The sequence below is a fragment of the Lacerta agilis genome, chromosome 16 (genome assembly GCF_009819535.1).
Source record: "Lacerta agilis isolate rLacAgi1 chromosome 16, rLacAgi1.pri, whole genome shotgun sequence".
Classification (NCBI taxonomy): domain Eukaryota; kingdom Metazoa; phylum Chordata; class Lepidosauria; order Squamata; family Lacertidae; genus Lacerta; species Lacerta agilis.
In genome coordinates this window covers 26,100,242-26,126,955 of record NC_046327.1, presented here as the reverse complement: position 1 = coordinate 26,126,955, position 26,714 = coordinate 26,100,242, and positions in this window count along the sequence as shown.

The window sequence follows — 26,714 nt, the reverse complement described above, 5'->3', positions numbered from 1 at the left end:
ACCCACCTGTAACTGGAATTACGTGCTACAAAGGGAAGCTAGATGTTAACAGAATGTCCAGTCTGTGCCGCTGCATGCAGAACTCTATGATGTGAGGTGAGACTTCCACTGATGGGCATTTTGTGGACAGGCTGCAGCCAGCAGCGATTCTACCAGTACAATCATACCTTGGAAGTCGAACGGAATCCGTTCCGGAAGTCTGTTTGACTTCCAAAATGTTTGAAAACCAAAGCGCGGCTTCTGATTGGCTGCAGAAAGCTCCTGCAGATAATCAGAAGATGTGAAGATGTTGGACATTCAGCTTCGAAAAGAACGTTTGAATACTGGAACAGTGTCTTCTGGGTTTCAATCGTTCGGGAGTCAAAACGTTCAAGAACTAGGCTGTTCAATTTCCAAGATACAACTGTACAGTAAGACAGAGATTGCCCTACATATCTGGTGAAATGGACAAAAGGGCCAGCTCAGTAACAGGCATCACTGATTTTAAATGTAACTGACCAGAAAGTGCTCACCTGGGGACAACTCCACCACATGTGCAAGAATGACCCCATTTCACCACAATCCCACCAGCACCATGGAGAGGTGTATGTTATAGCTTTGTTCAGAGGTTCCCAAACTTACTTGACCTACCGCCCCCTTTTCAGAAAAAGATAATAATTATTCAGTGCCCCCCTAGTTCAATGGGAGGCACCACTGCAGCTTGCCTCCCATTGGCCCAGGAAAGCCCCTTGCCTTCAGCACAACCACTGGATTCACTGGGAGACATTGTTGCTGTCCCATGACAGCACCCAACCCTGGTGGCAAGCATCATTACTCTGCTCCCTTGTTTTTATTCAACGCCCCCCAATTGCACCCAAGGCAATACCGCTCCCCTGGGTGGTTCCAGCATCCCCAGGGGGCAGTATTGCCCACTTTGAGAAAGACTGCCTTAGTTGAGGTACCGTACCACCACTGTGCTGTTTTGAGCATAGTTTCATGGCATATTAGCAGATGTGGTTCTGATGGGCTGCCTGAACCACATCCCCTCCCATTTTGTTACCCAAATCTGTCCGCCCTGATCTGCTCCCTGGTTAGTGTTCACACACTGCTTGCCTTCACTTAGGCTCTGCCTGTATGTTGTAAAGAAAGCAAGTAAAAAAAAATGCCATGCCTTCAGTGGTTTCTCCTCCAAAGCCATGCCCAGGTAGCACTGCCCTTGTACCTTCTCACTACTTGGGGAGGTGGGGAGCATGCAGACCCCCCAAGTGTCCTTATTTTCCAGGGATAGTTCTGGATTTACAGAAGCCATCCCAGTTTCTGATTTGATGCCAGAATGTCCCGCTTTTCCTTAGGTCATCCCTATTTTCATTGGAGAAATGTTTGTTGGTATAGAGTTATGCAGCTGCCAATGCAAGAGAGAAGTAACTATACAGTCTTTAGAAGGCATTCAAAGGCAGCCCTTTACAGGGATGTTTTTAAAATGTTTAATGTTTTATTATTTTATATATGTTGGAAGCCGCCCAAAGTGGCTGGGGCAACCCAGTCTGATGGGCAAAGTTATTATTATTATTATTATACAATAGGCTATCCCTATTTTCATCAGAGAAATGTCGTAGGGTATGTACATAGTCAAATCAAGGAGAACTTGCATACCTTGAGGTTTTTTCCCTTGTATTTCTATGTTGTGAACCATCCTGAGACCTACAGGAGAAGGACAGTATACAAATTTAAATAATAATAATAATAATAATAATAATAATAATGTATACTATTTGCATGAGATTCACAAGATGACCTTGAACAAGGAGATGAAGGGATTGCAATTTTAAGTTAGATGGATGGTAAAGTGAAGGATACAAGAAATAGTAGACGTTCAAGAAAGGGGGGGAAACTATGCAATGTCTTACTTTTAGAAGAAGAAGAAGAAGAAGAAGAAGAAGAAGAAGAAGAAGAAGAAGAAGAAGAAGGGAGGAGGAGGAGGAGGAGGAGTTTGGATTTGATATCCCGCTTTTCACTACCCGAAGGAGTCTCAAAGCGGCTAACATTATCCTTTCCCTTCCTCCCCCACAACAAACACTCTGTGAAGTAAGTGGGGCTGAGAGACTTCAGAGAAGTATGACTAGCCCAAGGTCACCCAGCAGCTGCATGTGGAGGAGCGGAGACACAAACCCAGTTCCCCAGATTACGAGTCTACCGCTCTTAACCACTACACCACACTGGCTCTCTAGATGCTTTCTGCTGCTTTTTGAGCCTTTGTCAGTTGCTGTTTGCGTCCCTGAAAGCTAGAGACTTTGGTCGTGAGATGCTTCTCTGAAGTGACGCTATATGAATGAAAGACAGCACGGTACCCTTTTGCCTGTCTGCTTTCACTCGAGATCTGAGGCCTACTGGCCTATGCAGCTGTGTTCTAGTGCCAGTGTGCTAAGCTGCAGCCCGTTTAAATCAAATTTGACACCCAACACCTTACTGTTTTCTCAGCCTGCCTACCCCAAATATTTCCTTCCAGTTCTGACAGAATGTGTATTCACAGAGCTGCCTTAGAATAACACGTTTTCATTTTTGAGAAGGTTGTACAGGGAGCTTTGTGGTGTGGCAGCCTGCCAAACAGTGAACATTTAGCAGGGAAAGCTCGCTATTGGGTTGTTAATTTGACATGCAGAACAGAGTGGTTAGGCTCTCTCTGAGCATTTTAGGCTCCCAGTACTAAATTATACCTAACACTTGCCTTCAGGTTTAAGCCATCTGAGCATAAAATCTGACTGTATAAAGTCTGATCTGTCAAACAACCATTTATTCCCTTTGACCCAATCAATTTTCTCTGCCGGATTGTGTGATCATTATCCGCTTCTTTAGGCAGCTACGTGGGTCTTGCAAAACTTTCCAGATTGGCACATTACATGGGTGGCTAAAAAGGATGAAAATTTAGAATTAGCAAATAGAAGTGCCCTGGATGGATGGAAACCCGGCCAAATCTGACTTTACACAGAGTATCACTGAAAACCTGGATCCAGTCATTATGCTAATTATAGCTTTTGTGGGAACTGAGTGTTTTTGTGTCAAACGCCGATTAAGTGAACAGCCTTCATCAGTACATCAAACAATGTTGGGGGTGGGCAAAACGTAGAGAGCAACATGGTTGCCAGGTCTCTGGGCTTTCAGAGCATCAGCCTTCTAAGTGCTGGGAGTACAGCAATAAAGTTCGCAATGTTACCTAAACCAATTGGTGGGTGGGCATCCTATTCCCACAACCCTGCTTATTCTTCCTTAAGTAACTTGTTGTTTAGTCATTTAGTCGTGTCCGACTATTCATGACCCCATGGACCAGAGCACGCCAGGCACTCCTGTCTTCCACTGCCTCCCGCAGTTTGGTCAGATTCATGTTGGTAGCTTCGAGAACACTGTCCAACCATCTCGTCCTCTGTCATCCCCTTCTACTTGTGCCCTCCATCTTTCCCAACATCAGGGTCTTTTCCAGGGAGTCTTCTCTTCTCATGAGGTGGCCAAAGTATTGGAGCCTCAGCTTCAGGATCTGTCCTTCCAGTGAGCACTCAGGGCTGATTTCCTTCAGAATGGATAAGTTTGATCTTCTTGCAGTCCATGGGACTCTCAAGAGTCTCCTCCAGCACCATAATTCAAAAGCATCAATTCTTCGGCGATCAGCCTTCTTTATGGTCCAGCTCTCACTTCCATACATCCCTACTGGGAAAACTATAGATTTAACTATATGGACCTTTGTCGGCAAGGTGGTTTCTCTGCTTTTTAAGACGCTGTCTAGGTTTGTCATTGCTTTTCTCCCAAGAAGCAGGCATCTTTTAATTTCGTGACTGCTGTCACCATCTGCAGTGATCATGGAGCCCAAGAAAAGTAAAATCTCTCACTGCCTCCATTTCTTCCCCTTCTATTTGCCAGGAAGTGATGGGACCAGTGGCCATGATCTTAGTTTTTTTTTTTTATGTTGAGCTTCAGACCATATTTTGTGCTCTCCTCTTTCATCCTCATTAAAAGGTTCCTTAAGTAACTACTTGTTCATATATAGATTGTGTTCTCAGGCTTTGCTTCCTTCCTCCTTCTCCAAATCAGTTTCATTAGCCTATCTTAGGATGTGTTGGTGTTCACCTCCTGATTCCAACTTGGACAAACGTAAGCATATACTAAGAACGACTTTGTTTGCTATCGGTAATAAAACCTGGGTTTTTAAAAATTCTTTTTAATCACACATGCTGATGCGTCGTGCGGACGGGTGCATGACACAAGCACGTCCCATGATGTGCATGCACAGCCACCGCAAAACTTTGAGGGGGCCCATCGCCTTCATTGAAAATTTACAAGGCAACACCCCCTGGGGCCCCCTGCTTGGCAGCGCTGGTCTGGAAGTGCCTCTCACTTTGGGGGGTGGGAGGCATGTTTGCATTGTCCCCCTCCATACATTGGAGGTGTGCGCGAAGGAGACTCAAATAAACAGCCCTTGAGACTTTCCTACATGGCAACATAATCCCTTCAGGCAGCATTCTGTGTGGCAGGGGCTTTGGTCATTACAAAGGAGACCCCCAGTGTCAAGAAGCGGATGAAGGGGAAGAACTTTCCCAGGGTCGTGGGCATCACTTTTCAGCAGGCTTGGTCCCTGATACCTTTCAGCCTTTTAAGAATGTAAAAGCACCAGGAACCTTGGCGAGGTGTCATAGTCTGTTATCATACTGCAGTTTGACCAGGAGCCCTTTCCATTTGTGTGAGAGTGAAAGGTTTGATGATATACCCTTCCATATTCCTCAGATGAAAACAGAGACACATTCTATTCTACATCGGTATTCATTCAATTTATACACCGCCCTATACCCAGAGGTCTCAGGGCGGTTCACAAACAAAATCACAACATATAAAATCAAACCAAAAACAATAACCCAGTAACCATCCCCCCACTAGTATCAGCGCTAGTTCATTGTATTTATTAATTTATGTATTTAGGGTTTTCTTTTCCTCTCAGGCTTCCCTAAATGCAGTGCTTTTTTCCGTGTGTGTGTGTGTGTGTGTGTGTTTAGGGGCACTCTCATTTTGACTCAAGAAAAATCACCATTTTATAGTTCAAATCAGGGAAAATAAATACAGTAAATGGACAAAAGTACAAAGATACACAAAATGTTTTGGGGTATGCGTACCCCTGCGTACCTCCTCCAAAAGGCACTGCCTAAATGCAATACATAAATTCAAAGATTTCCGTGCTTAAAATGCTGCAGCTTTGTGTGTGTTTCCTCTAATAGCTTTTGTACTTGGCCAGGAGGAAATACTCAAGCAGTAATACTGGTGTAGAACAGAATGTCCCTATTTTCATCTGAGGAATTTTGAAGGGTGAGATGACTGCCTGAAGCCCATGTTTGTGGTTTTGCATCTTATTTAGCACCGCTGACAAATAAGCAGATATTGTGGCACGTGCAAATATAGAAATGGTACTGTTTGCATGGCAATATTAAAAAGTTGGCATCTCAAACATACAGGTGAAACTCGAAAAATTAGAACATGTTGGAAAAGTCCATTTATGTAAGCAATTGTTTTCATTAGCTACTGGAGTTTAATATATGAGATAGACTCATGACATGCAAAGCGAGATATGTCAAGCCTTTGCTTGTTATAATTGTGACGATTATGGCCGTGCAGCTGATGAAAACCCCAAAGTTGAAAATGTTAATTTGGGGTTCTCAAATTAACACCATAATCATCACAATGAGAACAAATAAAGGCTTGACATATCTCGCTTTGCATGTCATGAGTCTATCTCATATATTAGTTTCACCTTTTAAGTTGAATTACTGAAAGAAATGAACCTTTCCACGATATTCTAATTTTTCGAGTTTCACCTGTATACTTGAGGCAGGATGTAGTTACCCCTCCCTTCCTCTAGATGGAGCTCAGTTAGTTTTTCCACCCATGATGACTGCCCCCTGCTGATGCAAAGAAAGCAATGCTGTCATCCGTCATTTGCCGGCTGGTGTGCAGACCCAGACTGCCAGCTATAGGGACTCAAGCCCTCAAGTTATCTTACAGACTCAGCTCAGTGGCAGCACACCCAACAATTTCTAATATTTGAGTAACCTTTGACCATTACTGTTTTTCAGGGCAGACCTCTGAAGAATTATCTCCAGCAGCCAGGGACTTCTATTCCAATCTTCCCCAAGCACAGTCTGTACTGGTGATGTCACTTTTTAAATGACCTTTGGAAGTTGCTCGGTGCTGCTTCTGGCTCATTTTACGCTTATTGCAAATGTGTGTCTGTGTGTGCAAAAAGCAGGTTTTTCTTAACTGCTGCCTTGCATTATAGGGAGCCGCTAAATAGAAAATTACATTCCCCACCCCTCCAGTTTTCATTGCTTGACTTCTGGTTGTCTCTCTTCTTCCATGGATCACAGCATACCAAACTTTTGCTTCTTTGCTTTCAGTTTTCCCAGAAATCCTAAATATAAATGGTTTCTAAGTAACATAACAGCATTGCTGTTATTTTGCCACCCCTTCTATTTAACGCTTCGGATCTCTCATAGATTTTTTTTAATAGTGTTTTTTATTAAAGATTTTCTTGATTCACAAATGTATGTGCAGTGTCTCTCTTGTATTTTTTCCAAGTAACATTTTTACAAATCAGTTTCATTTGTTGAGACATTAGGAAGAAGAATGGGGAAAGAGGTGGGTGGGGGAAAAGATGGGTGGGGTGGGGTCAGGTGACTATGTTTCTATTTTACTTAGTGTATCCCACCACATGTGGAGGTGTGTGCCTGTGGATGTGCATTTTGGTGAGGTTCCTGGGCGTATTAGCGCTAATTTTCTTGGCATTAGCTACCACCTGTAGGTGAATTTCAGAGTGAGTTCTTTTCTTTTCACTGATATGGATTTAAAAAATAAAAACTTTGGCCTGTTTTCATGGCAACTTGTTTGGAGAGCTCAAAGGCCCCGGGGCAAAAAAAGTATTTGACCCTACTTCACAGAAAAGGATTCAACTACCTGCTCTTGTGGCTGCAGCTTTGTCAACATACTATTCCACTTGGACAGTTGTTTCTGAGTTGCTTTCTTGCATGCTAAAAGCTCAGGTGTGTTTCATTTCGTCTTTGGCTAGCAATGTAGTATAGTTCTATGTTACGAATTACCCATCTTCCATCTGAGTAGGGGAGGTGCAGGAATTTGGAGTTTATTCGTTTCCTTTCGTGTGAGAAAATAAATAAATGTCATGTTTTCTGCCACTTATGGAGTTGAGTTGGGGGAATCCAGATTGGGAGAGTTGGGAATATGTAAATTCAGGGCTTTTTTCCAGCTGGAACTCACTGGAACCCAGTTCTGGCACCTCTCAGGTGGGCATCATCACCCTTATAAGAGAACAAGGGAGGCATAGGAGCCAGCTCCTAGGGGTTGTCAGGGCTTCTGCCCCCACAATAAAACATTGGGGGGGCAAGCCCCCACAAAGTTGATGGACATTCCCTTTCAAATGATGTCACTGTGTCATGTGATTCATTATGTGGGACTGGGCTTACCTGCCCTCCCCCAATTATTTTTTTCAAGTTGGCACTCCTGAAGGACGGCATTAACGGTGAGTTCCAGCACCATTTTTTTCTAGAAAAATAGTTCTGGGTAAATTAGATTTGGGAGGATTATTATTTTAATAGTGCCTCATGCAGAATGTAAACTAACTGTGAAAAAGACTCTTTGAATTGAAAGTGGATGTGCTATATGTACCCTTGTTTATTTGTTTGTTTTGTATCACAGAAAAATATTTAATTAACAACGAATTAAAACACAAAAGAAAGAAAGAGAGAAAGAAATTTGTTTTATTTATTTCTTTTTTCACATTTTATTGTTTTATCTTGCAATATTACATTCAGTTACACATTTTATCATTCTTTACAATACATTCTATATATGTGTACCTATATGTGTCTATATATTTTCCTTATTTATACCGTTGTGACTTCCCCTCCAAAGGAGTTGTTAAGGAATGACCAAGGATGAATGGTTGCTGGGATAGTTTTTCTCTCGACATGGAGGTGAAGTGCTTGGTAGATGTTTTTGTATTCGCGGTTGTTATGTTCTCTGTGACCTATCCCTTGCCTTGCTTTGGTGGTCTATCATGTCAGCATCTTAAACCTCACACCTTTCCTTCCACGGGGAACAGGGAGAGAGAATACCTAGGACTTAACGTGATAAAACAGAACGGGCTGATGCCATAAATCAGACAGGTTTTAGCATCTGATGACAAACCTAATTCCTGTCAGAAAAGAGCTGAACTGACCCCTCCCTTCCCAAACTGTCATCGAAGCTGGACCATAAAAATCACAGCTGTCACCAAAGCATGCCCTGCCCTTGGGGAACATGCCATCCTCGGGACTGATCCACCATGTTCGGGGCCAAATTCCCAGCCCACAGGGACATTCCATATGACATTTTGTCACATCTCTTGCTGGTGCATCTGTTCCAGGGTCTTTGCTCTTCCTAAATCACTTTATCCCCCCCCTTTTTTTTTTTTGCTCTGAAAAGAACCAGGATCAAGAGATGAGTGCTGAGCTGAGAGCTGGAGAGGGCAGGTGCTTCAGAACTCAGTTTCAAGAAACCTTAGTCCAGTTAATCCCTCTGTAGCACCTGGATGCAGCTAAGAAGGTAAAACATTACACACCTCAATTTGCAATTAAATCTATCGTGCCATTTCTTCCATTCATATTTAGATGTGTTAATGGGTTTTCAACCACAACCCATTTCAGCTCACAAATTCAAGTTACTGTTTTGGCAGGATTCAATAGGAAGAAAGGAATAATTCCAGTGCAAGGAGGCAACGGATTTCTCATACATGGCTTTATTTGGAAAACAGAAAAGAAGCAAGGAGATCTCCCTGTATGAGCGAAACACAATTTCTAGAGGACATGTACCCATTCAACTGCTTCGATCGGCAGAATTGGCACTACTACAGGGGCCGCATAATACCCATTTCACATTTTTAGGAACCTGAGGCTTTACTGTGGCAGCACCTGAACTTTGGAACTCCCTGCCTATTGATATCAAGCAGATGCCTTCCCTGTACTCTTTTCAGCACCTGCTAAAAACATTCTTGTTTAGACATGCCTACTTGGATGTGGGTGGCTCTGTGAGTTAAACCACAGAGCCTAGGGCTTGCTGATCGGAAGGTCGGCGGTTCAAATCCCCGTGACAGGGTGAGCTCCCGTTGTTCAGTCCCTGCTCCTGCCAACCTAGCAGTTCGAAAGCACGTCAAAGTACAAGTAGATAAATAGGTACCACTCCGGCGGGAAGGTAAACGGCGTTTCCGTGTGCTGCTCTGGTTCACCAGAATCAGCTTAGTCATGCTGGCCACATGACCCAAAAGCTGTATGTCGGCTCCCTCGGCCAGTAAAGCGAGATGAGTGCCGCAGCCCCAGACTGGACTTAATTGTCAGGGGTCCCTTTACCTTTTACTTGGATGCTTAGAAAGTTGAGGTAATTTTAACCTGTTTTAGTATTTTAAATTTTGTATGTTTTAAAAAGTAGGGCTGTGGATTCCCCCCCCCCCCCGATCTTTTATCTTTTTGTAACCAACCAATCAAGCAGTGTATAAATCTTATGAAACAAACAAGCAATCAAAATCAAAATGCCTCCATGTCTAAATGGGTATATGGCCTTGACTATTTCCAAATTCTTTTCTATCATTGAAGTACAATCTGGTACGCACTGGTTCGTCTGCCAAACGGCGTCCGCATGAGGCAGAAAACTCCTGAAGCCGTCAGAACTGCAGCACTGTCACTTTTGCCAAAGAGGACGACAGAAAAGCACCTGGGCACCTGGGAAAGCCCTTGCCAGCTAATCCACTCTGTCCCCCAAACAGAGTAGAGATGTGGGTGCAGAATCTACTCCAGGGGCAGATCTACACTCATGGCATTTAACATTAATGAAGGGTTAAGGAATGGTTTTGATAAAGTCAATGGACACACAACTTCCTCCTTTTTACATTCATAATGTCTTTTTATCACTTATTTTTTATCGTTATATGCTGCTATATTGGTGAAACACTGCTCATATGTCCCTATGTAGTGTTTTACCCCCCCCCTTTTTTTACTGCATTCAAACTCTGACCACCACCACCACCACCCCATGGTATTCGAGGGCCGGATAATAAAGGACACGATGGGATGGAGGGAAAATTAAAATATGACACCAAAGGGTGGAGCAGAGCAACCAGTGACCAGGAGTAGGGTAACAAACAGCGCTTCACAAAATGGTGTGGCCGGGTGTTACTTACTTTTGACGGAAAAACCCCAAGGTGGAAACGTTTTCATTAACAAGTGTGCCCTGTCATTTTAGAACGACAGATCTAATATCGTTCTAATAGGGGGAAATAATGTTAGAGAGGTCAGTGTAGATCGAAACCAGTTCCTTACCTCCAGCGTGCCCACAGATAGCAAGGAAAACTGTGCTAGGACAGAAGATCAAACTTATCCATCCTTAAAGAAATCAGTCCTGAGTGCTCACTGGAAGGGCAGATCCTGAAGTTGAGGCTCCAGTACTTTGGCCACCTCATGAGAAGAGAAGACTCCCTGGAAAAGACCCTGATGTTGGGAAAGATGGAGGGCACAAGGAGAAGGGGACGACAGAGGATGAGATGGTTGGACAGTGTTCTCGAAGCGACTGGTATGAGTTTGGCCAAACTGCGGGAGGCAGTGGAGGATAGGGGTGCCTGGCGTGCTCTGGTCCATGGGGTCACGAAGAGTCGGACACGACTGAACGACTGAACAACAACAAACTTCCCTGTTCTGCCAAGCTTTTTCCATGTTCCCTCACCTTCATGGTTTGAATGCAGCAGGTGTTCCACAGACATAACTACAGCATATTCTCTTGCCTCTCCTCCCCCCCCCCACAGTTTCCACCCATGGAAATCCGAACATAGGATTGCTCTGCCAACTGCACGCAATGTATTATCATGTCTGGAATCCTTATCGGTTTCACCATGGCAACAGCTGCTGTTGTTTTCCTCTGCAGGTTTTAGCTAAGGCTGCCTGCCAGACCGCTACAAATGAGATGCAGGGCTTTGCAGTTTCTCAAGGAGAAAATTGTCACGGAAAAGGTCTTAGCAGAAATATTAACGATTACAAGGGAAGGGGGGTGCTTGAAGCAATGGTAGATTCAGGTAGCCTCTCTTGTCTTTTATGACCTCTAGCCCAATGAAAACGGTGTTTCGTTTCGTTTTTTGCAAGCTGGGAAATGCAGGCTCTTCCATTTCAGAAGATTAAGCCTTATAACAAACGCCTCTTAACTTGACTTGCAAATAGACTGCTGGACTTGGAATGAAGGTTGAACATTGGATCCTCTCATCTTTTAATGGGGCTGCTGACATGAGGCGTGTCTGACCAACCGGAGTCCAGCTGAGCCTGTCATGCTCGCTCTCCTGCAGTCGGCCACCCTGGCTACTGATGATCTGTCGCGGAGGCAGGAAATAAATAGTGTCAATGGCTTTGCACCCCTTCAGAGGATTTATAGTCACACTGTCCTCTGAAACAGAGGTGCAGATCGACATGGAGCTTGGGTCCGTCCAAATTTCAGATTCCACCAGACTCCTTCGTTTTCAGTTTCTCCCATGGTTCAATCAAAATCTTTATTTGCCAAAAATTCCATGCCACCAATATTAAGAAAAATAACATGGCGGTATCAACCGTGAACTCACAAAGGACAGGCGAAACTGGCATGTTTAATCGGAGGAAAGTCGTGGTTAACCTTTGTTAAAGGTTGGAAGCCTCTCATAAACATTTTGCGTAGAAAAAGATATAATGATATTTGGATTTGAGGACTGAAGATAATGCTCGTGTATAGAAAGTGGCTTTGCTGGGTTTGATGAAGTGAGTTTTTTTATGTATAGTGGACAGATGAAGAATCAGAAGTTCTTTACTTTCTGAATCCTATTTTTCTATCTTTCTCTTTTAACCTCTTTTTTATACTCTTTTTATATTTCTTTTTTACTTCTCTATCTCTTTTCTTTCTCTCCCTCCCCTTTTGTGTTTTTATTGTATCTAGATAAAAGTCTTGGTTTGGTTTTAAAAAACGGGGAAATATATTAAATTTTGTATTTTTCTCTATAAACCTTAATAATATTCATTTTTTTAAAAAGGACAGGCACCCCACCCACACACAGACTTGTACACGATCGACTTGTGAGCAACCATGTATATATGCAGCGCTGGGAAATGATTCAATCATTTAATTCATACCAGGAAATGGAAGGAGAGAGCTGGGGAGATCTCATGGCTCATGGGGAGACCCGCCCTGGAGCCTGAAGAGGACATCAGCGAAGGCGGAGAAGAGATTGGAGGTGCAGCAGTGTGTGGACCCTGTGTCCTGTGTCGAAGTACTCTTGCAGCCTGCTTGGTATGAAAAGTTGGGCTGCCCTGGAGTAGACAAGTTCCTCGAGAACAGGTGTGTTAATAGCGCTTACTCCTCACACCTAAATGGAAAGCATATGTTCAAAGGCAGGAGACCCCTGAATGCCAGTTTCTGGGAGACATATCAGAGGCGAGAGAGACAGCCGTACCTTGGAAGTCAAACAGAATCCGTTCCGGAAGTCCATTCAACTTCCAAAAAGTTTCCGAAACCAAAACACGGCTTCTGATTGTTTGCAGAAAGCTCCTGCAGCCAATCAGAAGCCACGGAAGCCGTGCTGGACTTTCGGCTTCCAAAAATACTTCACAAACTGGAACTGTCACTTCTGGGTTTGTGGCGTTTGGGAGCCAAAACGTTCGAGTACCAAGGTGTTCGGGATCCAAAGTACGACTGTACTACTTTCTTCATCACCTGATTGCCATCTCAGTAGGAGTCTCTGGCCTGCTGTTCTGATGGACCCCCAGCCCAATCCAGCAGAGATCTTCTTAAGTTCTAGAAAATCATGTGTTGGGGTGGTGGTGGAATATTCTCAAAACTCTCCTTTGCTCTGAAAGGAGAATTGTGGAAAGTGCAGGCTATAGCTGTTGGGGACTATTTAGAAAGCACGAACAACATCCCTTCCTCACACACACATACCCAGCCCTTCTGCCCATTACCCTGTCTCTACGTTCTTGTAGCTGTACCTCCGGATCTGCTTCCATTTCCCCTCATCTGGTGGCTTTCAGAATAATCTCATCCACCTGTTAGACCCGAGAATGTCATCTTGAATTTACAGCAGGGACTGGAAACAGGATGCTCCAGAAAAGAATTTTAATTAAAGTCCTCTAATTGAATGCATGCTTCTCAGCTAGGAGAAGCAGCTGGCGAGAGAAGGGCTGGTGGCGTCGCCAACTCACCCACTGTGTGCGTTTGCAAGAGCAGATCTTGAAGTGGGCAGCAGAACAGCAGCTCCCAGAGAGGAAACTTCCGGCATCCATCTCAAGTCTGTCAAAGTTCTCTGTCATATTCCCTGCCCTCCACCCCACCCCACCCCGCCACCTTGCCATAGTCATTCCTGCAAGGTCAAGTCCTGTCTCACAAACATATTCGAGTTCTTTGAGAGTGTCAGCAAGCATATAGATAGAGGTGACCTGGTTGACATGCTGCACTTGAACTTTCAAAAGGTTTTCAAAGTACCAAAGGCTCCCGAGAAACTTTACCAGTCAAGGAATAAGAGATGCAGACCCTCCAAGCGTCCGTATTTACTGGATTTACAGGTTTCTGATTTGATCCCGGAATGTCCTGCTTTTCCTTAGGGCATCCCTATTTTCATAAGAGAAATGTTGGAGGGTATGGAGTTATGCGACCCCCCGAGCCAAGGAGATAAGTAACTATACAACCTTTAGAAGACATCTAAAGTAAAGGGAAGTTTTTTAATGTTTAATGTTTTGGTATGTCTTTATATAATGGCAACCCAGTCAGATGGGTGGTGTAAATAATAATAACAAGAAGAATAATTAGAATAGGAAATCCCTATTTTCATCAGAGAAATGTTGGAAGGTATGGAGAGGTCCTCTCATGGATCAGGAATTGGTTATGTTGCAGGAAATGTAGGAATAAATGGACAGGTGCCATTTACCAGAAACCAGGATGGCTTCTGTAAATCTGGAACTGTCCCTGGAAAATAGGGACACTTGGAGGGTCTGCACTTGACCAGTGGACCCCATTAGTGCGCAACCATTTCAGGGTCTTCTGCAACTTCTTAACAGAATACTCATGGCAAAGATTCCCTCTGTGAGGTACAACCGGTGTGGAACTGAGCTGCAACTGTGCTCCATTTTCCCCAGACGGAAAGCCGGAATTGTATCCCTTGTGAACCAGGGCACAGAAACTGCAGTCCAGACATTCCCAATTCAGACTGTAGGCCACCTCTAGACCATAAGAAGCCGCAGGTGCTGGGGTTCCGGTGAGAATTAAAGACACAAAACTTTAAAAGAAGCATGCTTCTCTGCCTAGGAAGAGAGCAGGGAAGGAAAGGTTTTGACTAAAATGTGTATGACAAGGCCATGCATTCCAGACAGCTTTTGTCTGAACAAAAATCGTTTTATGGGACTTTAAAAAAAGAAAAAGAAGAAGAAGCAAAAAAAAAAAAAACCCCAAGAAAAATCTCTTAAGTTCAAAAGATCAAGTTGCATTTTCATTGATGTTGGACTTGTGAGAGCTGCTCCATCAATCACAGTTGCCTTTAAAAAAAAACAACAACCATTAATGGCCCCGAATGTTGGAGATTTCCATATGGTTTATCTTTGTAACATTTGGGCATTTTAGCTTGAAACAGCGTGTGAATCTGTCAGTGTCAGAACCAGATGCTCAGCTTCTCTTTATATATCCCTAATAATGGCCAGAGGGAACCCTCAGGTAAAATACTGATAGCCATTTCATGGCAGAAAGCCATCCCGAGGCAGACTGCTCACTCTTCCATCTAACTCAACACACGGCCTATTGAACTGCCCACTGTAAGAAGCTTCAACTGCTGCAGTGGAGGCTGTAAATCAGCACATTGCTGGAGCTTTGAATCTCGCCTTGGCTCTGAACAAACTTAGGTTCTCCAAAGCAAGCAACTCCCTCTCTCAGCTTCAGTCCCTCCTACAACATGAGGATCCTGATGCTGAGCTGGTAGACAACAACCCTGTGAGGCACCTCGTTATTCAATAAATGCATGTGGAGTGCTTTGGATATTTGGAAAAGGTGTGTTGTTGTTGTTTAGTCATGTCCGACTCTTCGTGACCCCATGGACCAGAGCATGCCAGGCACTCCTGTCTTCCACTGCCTCCCGCAGTTTGGTCAGACTCATGTTGGTAGCTTTGATAACACTGTCCAACCATCTCGTCCTCTGTCATCCCCTTCTCCTTGTGCCCTCAATCTTTCCCAACATCAGGGTCTTTTCCAGGGAGTCTTCTCTTCTCATGAAGTGGCCAAAGTATTGGAGCCTCAGCTTCAGGATCTGTCCTTCCAGTGAGCACTCAGGGCTGATTTCCTTCAGAATGGATAGGTTTGATCTTCTTGCAGTCCATGGGACTCTCAAGAGTCTCCTCCAGCACCAGAATTCAAAAGCATCAATTCTTCGGCGATCAGCCTTTTTTTATGGTCCAGCTCTCGGTACAGTGGTACCTCGACTTACTAATTTAATCCGTTCCGAATGCACATTCGTAGGTCGAAAAATTCGTAAGGCAAAAAAAGCGATTTCCCCATAGGAATGCATTGGAAACGAAAAATTCGTAAGTCGAGTAAATCCCATCTAAAACCGCCAACGGATGTCCTTCAGATGTCGAAAAATTCGTAGGCATGCGGGCACTTTTTTCATTCGTAAGTCGAAAAATTCGTATGTCAAGTAATTCGTAAATTGAGGTACCACTGTATATTAGCTAAATATTCCCACCAGCGGTTTTGAAATAGAGATGAAGCTAATTTCACATCCCCTCAATTTCTCCTCCAGATTTTCACTTGTGTATTTTGATGCCACATCATTCCTGTAGTCTTCTCCAAATGTTCAGTCCGCATCTGGCTATAAGTTGCTCAAAGCCATCAGCATTTGGACATTCACGCTGTCAACGCTTGGCAGCATCTGACATGTAGCCATCAGCATTTGATAATATTGATAAATTTGAAAATAGCAACCGCTATTTTATAGGCTACCTGCAAAGACGTTTGTTTTATATTAACTTTGCTGTTTTGAATTTTAATGTTGTTGCGGTTTTGTTTCAGCTCTGGTTTGAAACCGCTAGTGATCAAATGATTCTATTTTCTATAGCTCTGGGGGTTATTAATATGCTGCTGGTCATGTTGTGTGGATGCCTGATATTCGTCCAAAGCAACTACTCCACTCCGAACTTGATAATGGTCAGCGTAATGTTGATGGTCAACAAAAGAGGTTCAAAGACTTTCTCAAGGCAAATCTTTAAAAACGTAGTATAAACACCGACAACTGGGAAACACTGGCTGCGAGTGCCCCAATTGGAGAACAGCCTTTACCAAAGGTGTCATGGTTTTGAAGACACTCAGACTCAGGACGAAAGGGAGAAACGCGCTAAGAGGAAGGCACACTTGGCAAACTCTCACCGTGATCAACTCCCGCCTGGAAAACGATGTCCCCAATGTGGAAGGACGTGTGGATCCAGAATTGGCCTCCACTTACGGACTCACTTTTAAAACCATGTTTATGGAAAACAATCTTACTCAGCTATGAGTGATCACCAAAGAAAAAAGAAGAAAAAGAGAAGAAAGAAAGAAGAAAGAAGAAAGAAAGAAAGAAAGAAAGAAAAAGAAGAAAGAAGAAAGAAGAAAAAGAAAGAAAGAAAGAAAGAAGAAGAAAGAAAGAAAGAAGAAAGAAAGAAAGAAAGAAGAATATGCTAGGGATGAATGTGAGAAGCTACTTCAGAATACTGGCTAATCTCATTAAACACAGTCTACTAACTAGGCTCCAGTACTTTGGCCACCTCATGAGAAGAGAAGACTCCCTAGAAAAGACCCTGATGTTGGGAAAGATGGAGGGCACAAGGAGAAGGGGACGACAGAGGATGAGATGGTTGGACAGTGTTCTCGAAGCTACTAACATGAGTTTGGCCAAACTGCGAGAGGCAGTGAAGGATAGGCGTGCCTGGCGTGCTCTGGTCCATGGGGTCACGAAGAGTCGGACACGACTGAACGACTGAACAACAACAACTAACTAGCAACACCTCTCCAAGGCTTTGGGTAGATGTCATTCAGAGCCCCTGCTACTAGAAATCAAAGGAATCACCAAGGTTTAGATCTAGATTTTTATTCTCTCCAAGCAAGCACTCTTGTCACTGAGCTGTGGTTGTTTTTGATGCATCTCTGACAACAGAGCTACTGATACTCCTGATTCCTGTGAATTTGCTCTTCTTAAGGAACTGACTTATAGCAACACATTTTCTGATTATAGGGTATCTGTGGAGCTAGGAAACCTAACAAGGGGCTCATCCATACTGACCTTTCCTTCCTCTCTCTTTGGGCATGGTCTCCACTTTAAAGCTCAGTGTCTCAGGTCTATGGGACTTTGTTACAATATATGATTATGGCAGCAAGACTTTATATGCACAAAGATGGAAGGACCCATTATTACCAACAATGGAAGAATGGCTGTTAAATCTAACGGACTTAGCCGAAATGGTGAAGCTGACATGTTCAATCAGAGAAAAGTCATTGTTAACATTTGTTAAAGATTGGAAACCTCTCATGGACTTTTTGCAGGAAAAAGAAATAGTGACATTTGGATTTGAGGAGTGAAGATAATGTTTGTTAATAGAAAGTGGCACAAAAAAAAGAAATTTGATATTATGTTTTGTATTTTTCTCTATAGCCTAATAAAATTTACCCCCCCCCCAAAAAAAAGCTCAATGTCTGGGTGCCTTTTTTTTTTTTTTTTGCTCTAGAGCTTTCTCCATGAAAACCCGCTCTTTAAAGGGGAAAACTTAAATTGCTTCTTTAAAGGGGAAAAGTCAAATTTCTGTGGAAAACTCAAATGGCCATTTGCTCTGATTCAGCTTTAAAGAGCGGGGTTTTTTTTTGTAGGGACCAGAAGCTTTAAAGTGCAGACCATGCCTGGAAAGAGGAGAGGAAACTTAAGTGTGGAAAAGCCCTCGGTCTGAGAACGGTGACTGGCCCAAGGTCACCAGCTGAGTTTCATGGCTAAGTGGAGATTTGAACCCTGATCTCCTAGGTTCTAATCTAGCTTTCTGGCCAGTACACTACACTGGTAGTCCTGGTGTTTTGTGAGGTAAGTCCCTTAGGAAGGCATTTTACTTCTGCTTCATTAACAAGTGGCCAATTTGGAAACATCTCAAATGCCCTATTTACTACTTCATGCATCACAACAGCACATATTTTCAAAATGTGAAACACATTTCATCATTGGAATTTGACCCTCCATAAGTGGTTTCATTTGCCTAGGTTACTGCCCTACAAGGTCCCCAAAGCATTTTTCCTTTTCGTTAATTGCAGCTTGCCCAAGATCTATCCAAAATTTATTAGCACAATTATATATATATATATTGCATTCTGGAAAGGTTCTCATTAACCTTTTAAAATTCTTTGAGAATGTCATTAGGCATGTGGATAGCGGTGATCCAGTAGAAACTTGTTAGTACTTGAACTTTCAAAACGCATTTGAGAAAGATCCTCTCCAAGACTCCTGAGCACAGGTGCCAACTCTACGGGGCTGAGGACAGCTCAGCACTCCACCCCCCTATATATCTGGAGGGGCTGGGCCTCGCTGGGCCTCCCCTGCTTTGAGTATGACTTAGTTTTCTATAACCCAGTGTTGCCTGCTTATCTTCACAATAGAGGAAATTTTGCCTCCTTTCAGTGTTGGTTTTTCAAAACACAAAAATATGACATGGCGAACAGTCAGTGTGGTGAAGAAGGTGTGAGTAACAGTCATATTAGAAAAGAAACATACATTTGAGGGCCAAGTTAAACAAGACATTAATAGAACAACTTATGACGATGTGACTAAAACCAACATTGGGGACCACCAAGGTCTCAAAATATTTCCCATGCCCACTGGCATAGGAAGCCGCTCAGGCACCCGGAGCAGAAAATAATTTGAGCACCCGGGGGGCAGGGTGTTGTTACGTGGTGCACATGCGCAGCATCACTGCGTATGACACATGCACCGTGCATGGCAATGTCACGCATGCACGCTGCATAGCGGGTTGCCGGTGGCGCCGCTCCAGCGCCGTGCAGGTGGTGCCAGGTTCCTCTGCATGCAGCTGCAGCCGTGAGCGGGAATCCCAGGGCCGTCCGTGCGGCTCTGGCGCCACTGCCGGCAAACCACATGCCTTGCCACCCCTGGAGATGTGGCACGGGGAGGCGCACTGCCCCCCCCCCCCCTGTTGCTACACCACTGCCCATGCCCATACTGGCAGTTCTCAAGAGACTGTTTTGTCATTTGGCTTTTCCTGAATCCCTCACACCTTCAGATTAATTCCCCTCCCACAAAAAAAAACAAGCTGCTCTTTTGGTAGAAGTATTTATGTTGCCAGTTATCAACTGTACATACCACCTCCAGTTATGTTCATGTACGGTATATCCAGTCGTGAGCATCAGGAAGATTTTGGGCATCACATGGAAAGACAGTCTCAAACAAAGATGTGCTCTCTCAAGCCTACATTCCCAACATGTTCACACTCCAGTCTCAGCGATGTTTGCACTGGCTTGGTCCATGTCCACAGAATGGAAGGTGACAGTATCCCCCGAGGATGTGCTCTACAAAGAACTGGCCTCAGGCACCAGGTCCGTTAGCAGACCAACTCTGTGTTACAAAGATGCCTACAAACCTAACATGAAAGCTGATAACATCAACCCTGCAGTGTGGGAATTCCTTGCAGATGACCGCAGTGCTTGGAGACAGTCAGGTTGTGCATCCATAGCAGTGACCAAGAGGAGGAATGACCGCCGGGAGGAGTGCAGAGAGAAGAAATGCCATGGTGCATCTGCAGCAGCACAAATGCCTTCATCTGCCCCAGCTTCAACAACACATGTCTCTCCTGTAACTGTCTCTACAGCCACAGCAGGCACTGTAACTTGCCAACAATTTGATTTCAACCTCAAAGGCCACTCTTCCCTTGTCTCCCAAGATAGACGGGTGCCAACAACAATACATACGTAGCAGAAATTTAAGAGCCCAGTTCTCACCTTGGACTTACTCCCAGGTATGTATTTCTAGGACTGTAGCCTAAATCACTTAAGAATAAACTAGCATGTTTGCTGTGATATTTTTTTTTAATGGTGATGTTTTAATGTAGAATTGGCAGCCATTTCTCAGCATCTCTTAACAACTAGCAAGTTCATAATTACTGTATTTCCAGAGCAGAACAAATCAGCGGATTATTCCCCACTGGGTGTCCATTGGCAGCCTGAATGGGGAAGCAATTGAGCAGCAGGTGGTTCAGAAATGTTGCCATGGTGCCAATATTGTGGTGGGCTGTGCTGCTGTGGCTTTGACGCTGCATAGCAAGCTAGCAAAGCAACAGCTGTATGAAAAGAATACCGCTCGGCCTGGGAAGAGTCAACTGCGACTCTTTTGCTTACCGTCACAAAGACTCTATTAAGCAACAACTTGTAGTTATACTGTAAGGAAGAATTGAGAATTCCTGTGGCACCTCGACCTGTAGCAGGTGCCTCCTTGTAAATGAAGCTGCCATCCTGAAATATATCAGTGTAGCTCAGTTTAATCCAACTGAGTTACACTGAGTTACACAGGACGGCAGCTTCATGTACAAATGAATTATTGGACCACTCTGAGAACAGCAGCCCTGTGAGAGGAATAGGGGTCTCCTAACAACCCTGAGAACCCTTGACAAGCTACACTTCCCAATATTCTTTGGGGGAAGCCAGGACTGTTTGGTTTAAATGTATAGAGTGGATGAGCAGCAGAAGCCAAAAGAACGTAACCAGAACCCATTTGGATGAGCATCATAGAACTGTAGAGTTGGAAATGACCCTGAGGATCATCTGTTGTTATGAAATATTAGATATTAAAACTAATATTAGATATTGTTGATTGTAGGAAATTAACTGAACAGGATGATGTGAAGGGAAGGCCACCATGAGGCATTCTTGGGGGCTCCTTTTATTGAAAACTCACAGCTAGGTTAAACATTAACATACAGAGAGAACTCCAAAGACCCAAATAAGGTATGGTGTACCTTCTAATACCAAATATGGAAAGCTGCTCCTTTGGCTACACCCATATGACATCGTCATTGTGTACGTGCTCTCCTCTCACTTACTCACCCCCTCCCGCTGAACACCTCATGATCCCCCAGTACTTTTCCAGCTATTCCTTTGTTTCTGCTCTGCCTAAACATGTGTTTCCCAACTTGGTGCCCACAATGCCCACAGAGCCATATGGTGTGCCAATTGAGGCTCTGTAGGTTGATTAATTAAGTGTGGTATGCCAACACTTATATATTAATTATTCTATCTTGATAAAAGGGCGTGGCATACCAGCGCCTGGCTAAACTATAATTCCCACAATCATCTAGTCCAACCCCCTGCAAATTTTGCAGCTGTCCCATGCGGGGATTGTACCTGCCACCTTGGCATTATCAGCACCACGCTCTAACCAACTGAACACTATGTTTGCAAGTGTTGAAAATGGCTGAAAATACGACACACGCAGACACATGAGAATGAACATAGAATTTGGTAACTAGGTTCAGCTCAGCTCTGTTTGACAAACAGTTGCATTTCTTCCTTTTCCCTTCTGTTCTTGTATTGTTAAAAAAAAGGCAAAGGTAAAGGACCCCTGGACGGTTAAGTCCAGTCGAAGGCGACCATGGGGTTGCAGCAGGGTGGATTTGATTTAAATCAAACTGATTTAAATCACGATTTAAATCACTAGTCAGTAAGGCTTGATTTAAATCACAGTTTTCTACATAAAGACTAATTCTTGCTGGTATAACTTTAATATGCAAGTAGATGAAGATTTTTAGAATAACAACTTTTCATATTAGGTTTTTTAATCCCCAGTTTAATAAGTTAATCATTCATATTTGGACAACTTTTCTGTTGTACTTAGGAAGGAGAAAATAATATTACCTTAATAATAACAATTTAAATAGATTTATTAGATCCATTCCACTCCAAACAATCAGAAAAATATTGTTTCTATTCTATTCACTGAACTTCTTGAAACTTAACACTGAAGAGGTTGATTCTGTATTCATAGGTTTGTAGAACAATAGGATTAAGGTCTTTTTCTCAACTCTGTTCATGTTATAACATTTTTGCTGTGAAGAAGAGGCATGTGATCTCTGCTGATTCAAATTCAGTTTTGAGAACTGCAAAAGTGAACCAAGCATCTGTGATAATCTTGTAGGCAGAGAAACTGCCCAATAATCTTACAAAAACTGGAAGAGCATAAATGACATTATGAATGGATTAATAGAATTTATTTAACAAAAAAATAAACATATACAGCCTTATTCTACATAATTAAAAAACTAATCTTTATTTCATGATTGAATAACCTTTGGATGGTAATATATTTTCCCCAAAAAGCATTTTATTTTTAAAAAATCCAATTTAAATAAAAAATCTGATTTAAATTTAAAAAAATCTGATTTAAATAAATAAAAAAAATCATTGATTTTTATCCACCCTGGGTTGCAGCACTCATCTCGCTTTCAGGCCAAGGGAGCCGGTGTTTGTCCGCAGACAGCTTTCCGGGTCATGTGGCCAGCATGACTAAACCGCTTCTGGTGCAACGAAACACCATGACAGAAACCAGAACGCATGGGAACGCCATTTACCTTCCTGCAACAGTGGTGCCTATTTATCTACTTGCACTGGCGTGCTTTCGAACTGCTAGGTTGGCAGGAGCTGGGACAGAGCGACGGGAGCTCACTCCGTCGTGGGGATTTGAACCGCCGACCTTCCGATCGGCAAGTCCAAGAGGCTCAGTGGTTTGGACAACAGCACCACCCACGTCCCTTATCTTGTAGTTACTTTGTCATCAGTTGATGTGACAAAACACTGAATGTTAAAGGTGAAGTAAAACTGGGTAGTTGTGAAGGGATCGGCAATTTATCAAAGTACTATAAACATTTATATATAAGATATAGCGGAGACAGCCGCTGCTGCTGCTGCTTTTTTTCCCTTTATCCTAACGTCTCCGCGTATGTTTAGAGAAAATGGCAGAGCTGCCTGTGAAGGCAGAGTTCACATAGATGTATGGGGCTTGGTGGGAGCGCCATAGGCAGCTGTGGTTCACTGAAATCTTCATGGCTCCCGTTTCCTTTCCTAGCCTGGGAGAAGCATTAGAGCGAGATATTTAGACATCATAAATAATCATGTTCTATTTTAGCTGTTAAAATGCGGGGGGGGAAATGAATAATAGTAGCAGAAAACTGAATTTAAGAATCTCCCAGCGGTGCAATTGTAGCAGCAACTGATGAAGGGGAAATATAGATATTACAGCTGGGTGAATGGAGAGTATTTCTGGGCATTACACTCAACTTCAATTGAACTGCAACTGAAGATATACACTGACATATACAGTGAGGCTCAATGGAGTCTTTAGTCATGTTGCCTTGTCATGGAACAATTGAAGAGAGACCCCCCCCCCGGCCATTTCCCCGCACATACAGAATTGGTCCCTTAAGAACACTTTCCAGGATTTGGAACAACATAGTTCGAACTCCCCGGTGAAATTAGGAAATTAACTATCCAACAGACTAATAAACTCTGTTGCTATGGGGTTTCCCCCTGGAATTGAGCTTATAGTCGTTCTGCTGATGGGTTCACACGTTGGAAGCTGACATTGACACTCAGCCACTGCAGTCAACAAGTTTCAGCGATGCCAGCCACACCATTTGAAAAGCTTGTTCATTCCTGAAACCAGTTAAATGACTTTCCCCATGGCTGCACTACCCTGCTGTCTGTCATTCTGCATTTCTAAGAGAATATTGGGTCTCATTGAAAAATAGAAGACCTGGTTCAGGATTCATAGCTCAGGACCGCAATATCTCAAGGACCGCCTCCCCCCATATGAACCAACCCGGACCCTATGATGATCATCAACATCATCATCATTTGAGTCCCTTCTTTGTGTGCCTCATCTGCAAGAGGTCTGGAGGATAGGGTCATGAGAATGGGTCTTTCCTGTGGTGGCTCCCTGCTTGTGGAATGCTCTCCCCAGGAAGGCTCACCTGGCGCCTTCATTGCATATCTGTGAAAATGTTTCTCTATAACCAAGTCTTTGGCTGATGGGCATTCTACGTCCTTTTAAATTTATTTGTGGAAGGGAGGGAGGGAGGGTGAAAGATACTCGGAGTCTTTATTCAGCTCATAGTAGTGAGGAGTGCAGTTCCCCCAAAATGTTTGCTTTATATACACTATTTACACAATGGGCCCCACGTGATTGGCTAATTCCGGGATACTCCTGTATGCCAATCGAATGCGGATTCACTTCCACCTGGAGCTGGATTGGGTGGCTCCTGTAGACCAATCAGACTGTTGCAATCTCAATCTATTGTTCTGGGACCAGTCAGACTGCTGCAATCTCAATCCTATTGTTCTGGGACCAGTCAGACTGCTGCAATCTCAATCCTATTGTTCTGGGACCAGTCAGACTGCTGCAATCTCAATCCTATTGTTCTAGGACCAATCAGCCTGCTGCAGTTTGGATCCTATTCAACTCAGTACATAACAGAGGGTATGGTATTGTTTTTGTTTTTATTATTCATTTTGTGTTTCGTTTTGTATTTTTTTGGTGCAAACCGCCCTGTGATCATTTATTGTTTCATTTTCTATTTTTTTTGCAAATGCACAATGATTAAGAAATGATTAAGCAGTATAAACGTCTTAAAATAAAATAAGATGGTGTACACCACCCTGCAATGAAGTCTAGTCAGTGTTAACATCCAGGAGCTGGCAGTGAAGTTGCAAGTAGCAGTAGCAGGGGATGGGATGATTAACCCTTTCCTGTGGACTTGTCTTTTGCTGCTAAAATCACACAGAGAGAGCAGGTTGATGTGTGTCATTCAAAATCCAATTAAGTCTATTGTTGGGGTTGGCCGTATTCCCGTGGCAGTTGCCACAAGACGTGGTTAGCATCTGCAGAGGGCGAAAGGACAACGTGTGATTAAGTGAGAACATTAGCAGCTGTCCTTTGGGATCCAGTGTCAAGGACCTCTGAGATGAGAAATGCCAAGCTGGGATCCAAGCAGGGGCAGGGCATGGTGCTGTGTCACTGAGTAACTGATGAAGACTTTGGGTGACTTAAACATGGCGGCTGTTGTATGGATTAAATCAGGGGTCAGCAAACTTTTTCAGCAGGGGGCCGGTCCACTGTCCCTCAGACCTTGTGGGGGGCCGGACTATATTTTGAAGAAGAAAAAGATGAATGAATTCCTATGCCCCACAAATAACCCAGAGATGCATTTTAAATAAAAGGACACGTTCTACTCATGTAAAAACACACTGATTCCCAGACCGTCCGTGGGCCGCATTTAGAAGGCGATTGGGCCCAATCCGGCCCCCGGGCCTTAGTTTGGGAGACCCCTGAATTAAATGAATAAGCAACATGAGAAGGCAGAACCGAATATTAGCACAGAGAAGTTATCTTTATATCCATCCCTTTGACACAATGCGTTTGTTCACAACCCTTCTTATGAGCAATGATGCACCAAGTAGCCCCTTGAATTCATCTCTAGCAGCTACTATAGTTTCCATCTACTGTAACAAAGGTTGGGCTTGAAGATTCTCTTTGGGCACCTGCCATTTTATCTCCTAGTTTCAGGTGCGTTGATTCAGCCTTCACTTGGTCTACTTTCTTTTTTGGTGGAATCACTGTGATCCAATAGCTTATTTTAAATGAATAAAGCAGAATGCAGACTCAGTATCTCCAAAACAGTCAAAACATGAGCTAGTAAGTACTAGTTCAATTAAGGTTCAGCTACTCCAGCCTTCTCTGCAAGAATCCCAGCAGTACAAGTTACCCTCCCAACTGGAGAATGAACTAATTTCTTCTCCCCCCACCCGCCGTCCTAGGTGATACTCGCTAAAATGCTTCTATGTGGTGCTCTGACATGACATCCACTGAGATCCAGCTCCGAGGGCCTTCTGACAGTTCCCTTGCTGCGAGAAGTGAGGTATAGGGAACCAGGCAGAGGGCCTTCTCAGCAAGTGGCGTCCTCCCTGTGGAGCGCCCTCCCATTAGATGTCAAGGAGATATAGAACCACACAACTTTTAGAAGACACCTGAAAGCAGGTCCTGTATTGGGAAGTTTTTAATGTTTGATGTTTTTGTATGGTTTTGTATGTGTCAGAAGCTGTGTAGAGTGGCTGCGGCAGCCCAGCCAGATGGGTGGGGTATAAATAATAAAATTTTTATTAATAATTAATATTATTACTTATCTCATGTAGGTACGGGCTGCATTTAGCTGGTGCAAACACATGGCAAGGGTCACCAGTCTAGATTTCCATTCCAGAATCGGCACCACAACAAGACTGCATGTGTGTCAATTATTTTATTTTCACCCTTTTTCCCTAACATTTTTACCCTTATATTGCATCCTTCACAGACACAGCTTCCCACACACGGAATCGATTCCCAGGATTCCTATGGTTCCTATGGGGCTGGAGACATGTTGTCATAGCACCAAAACCTTCCATTCCTCACTTTAATTCCTGGTGGCTGGATATCTTTTTCTTGTTAGCCAGTCATATTCTCAGAACCTCTTGGAAGTGCCACAGTGATCAGAAACCCATTTTGCGGCTATTCGGGAAAGGGCCTTTTAGGTGGTGGCACCCACCATGTGGAACAACCTTCCCTTGGAAATATG